General features: G+C 34.2%; 1 long non-coding RNA gene across 1 annotated transcript; it reads left to right on the top strand.

Annotated features, from left to right (window-relative positions):
* The first annotated feature begins 1,000 nt into the window (after positions 1–1,000).
* On the top strand, positions 1,001–1,943 carry LOC110276533 (uncharacterized). The gene is made up of 2 exons (XR_002369232.2): positions 1,001–1,281; positions 1,408–1,943. It is a non-coding gene; the product is annotated as an uncharacterized LOC110276533 (long non-coding RNA).
* Positions 1,944–2,541: the final 598 nt, after the last annotated feature.

Here is a 2,541-nt window from a genome sequence, read left to right as displayed (position 1 = left end):
AAAATAAGAGAGAGAAGAGGGAGAGAGGAAAATGAGAGAGAGAGAAGGGAGAGAAAGGGGAGAAGGAGAGAGAGAGAGGAGGGGAGAAGAAGAGAGAGAGAGGAGGGAGACAAAGAGGAGAGAGAAAGAAAGAAAAAGAGAGAGAGAGAAGGGAGAGAAGGAAGAAAGGAAAAAGAGAGAGAGAAGGGAGAGAGGAAGGGGAGAAAGAGGAGAGAGAGGGGAAAGGGAGAGAGTGAAGGGAGAGAGAGAGTATGTAAAAACTAATTTTAGAGTTTAAATAAAGTCAGTTTTAATTTGGTTTAAAACTAAACTGAACCATAAACATTGGTTTTTAATAAACTGGTTTTTCATAAAAACTATGGTTTCAGTTCAGTTTTTTATTTAAAAAAAAACTGGTTTATTTAAAACAGTTTCAGTTTAGTTTCAATTCAATTCAGTGAAACCAGTTTTTTTCACACCCCTAATTATATATTATATTATATGCTTAATTATTGCTTATATAATAAAATAAAACTAGTCAATGTGATCTTCATGAAAAGCACGCGAAGATGTCTCGGTACGTAATAATGCGGAAGTTGTTAATTTTAATCAATTTTCTTCTCATCTTAATAAGATGATATTTTTTATCCATATATTCTCTTTCATCTACATTTATTAAAATTTGACTTTAATTCTAAATACATATTATCTATCTCTTTTATGACTTTCAACAAAATTATTATTTTGAATATTCTATTTCTCTTTCAGATATTTTTTTAGAATATAATTTTTTATATTCATTTGAATGTTATTAATATATGATAAAATTAAAATTATAAAAAGTGGATTGATATTCATCACCAATAAATTTGATTTTTTTAGTTGGATTAAAAATATGATATTATTCAATTATTGTTGCTTTTAAAATTGCTACAAGACCTGACGTGAGACAAAAAATCAGAGATAAATGCGTGCACGAAAATGTTAATTGTTTGATTGATTGGAAAGTCAACAAATCTATCATGAAGCCTAACCCTCAATTTTTTAAAATCTCATCTTCGGTTATCTTTATCAATATATACGTTCCTATACAACTCCCCCCTTTCTTTCTTATTCAAAGATATGCAGACATAAACTTATCGAATGGCAGCATTCTAATCGGACTAACTCTCGAACTGAGATTGATTCTCTTCAAGCTCAACTAGAAGTCTTCCGAGCTGGTGGAATGCATGGAGTAGAGGTGATTTCGGATTTAAAAAACAGATTAGAGAGTCTTGCAAGAAGAAAAATCCTACTGGTAAGGTAAACACAAAGAATAGATTGTGTAGATTTGGGGTTCTTGAACAGAATGATAATATGTGTGTATTTTGCTGTAAATGTGTAAAGTCTGCATTTCACTTGTTTATTGGGTGTGAGTTCACTTGACAGGTGTGGAGTACTTGGTTGTTTGCTCTTGAGAGGCTTTGGGCAATGCCAGGTTCACTAAAGGAGCACTTTCAAAGTTGGACAACTGGTCCAGTGAGGAAGGATGAGAGGAAGTGATGCTTCATTGGTTTCTTTGCTGTTATTTGGACAATGTGGCTAGAAAGGAATGATAGAATATTCAAAAATCAAGCCTTGAGCGTGGAGCAAATCATGAACAGGTCCTTCGATTTCTCTGATGAATGGTTTGGTGGTGAACCTTATGGATGTTGATGGCACTGCCGAAAATACCTAGGGGTTGTCATGTACTAGGAGTTGTTGGAATGTACTAGTTTGTCTTTTAATGCTCCACCTTGTGTGTTGAGCTCTTTACTTCAAAAAAAAAATGACTTAAGGCTGGTGAATAGAATATAGACTTCTCTTATTAGAAATTTTGAAATCATGCACGAAGGAACAAATCTGGCAATTAGCTGGTAATGATGGTTCAGTTGCCTCTTCTAATGCAGATATTGCAACAATGGCAAAATTTTACTTTCATGAAATATTTTCATCCACTTGCAGTGCAGATTTTATATCCCTGTTTAATAACTTTGAGCTTCAGGTTACAGCGAGCTAACATGAACCGTATGTTTCAAAGGCCAATTTCTGTTGAAGTCAAACGGGCTACTTTTACTAAGAATGCTCCAAAAAATGATGGGATAACCCTAAAATTCTTTTAGCATTATTGAGATATTGTTAATGGTGATGTATTTCGGGCTGTGAGAAATTTCTTAGTGGGGGCCGATTTCTGAAAGGATTTAACCATACTCAAATCTGTTTTATTTCCAAGATCCCTTATGCGAACAATATGTCCCAAATAAGCCCAATCAGTCTTTTGTCTGTTGTGCATAAGATTATCTCTAAGGTCTTTTTTCACAAATTACAGAAAATGATGGATAAATTAATCAGCCTTAACCAAAGTGCTTTTATTAGGGGTAGATTAATTTTTGATAATATCCTAATTGCACATGAGTGTATGCACTACCTTAAGAACAAGAAGTATGGTCTTGATTTCGAAATGACTCTCAAAATCCTAAACCACGTCACACCCCGCCCTTCGGGTGGTGACAATGCCGCTGTCCTCGCCTCATTGAACTTGAA

This window comes from Arachis duranensis, chromosome 10 (genome assembly GCF_000817695.3).
Source record: "Arachis duranensis cultivar V14167 chromosome 10, aradu.V14167.gnm2.J7QH, whole genome shotgun sequence".
NCBI lineage: Eukaryota > Viridiplantae > Streptophyta > Magnoliopsida > Fabales > Fabaceae > Arachis > Arachis duranensis.
The sequence above is the reverse complement of the archived record's forward strand: the minus strand, read 5'-3'. Positions and strand labels throughout refer to the sequence as shown.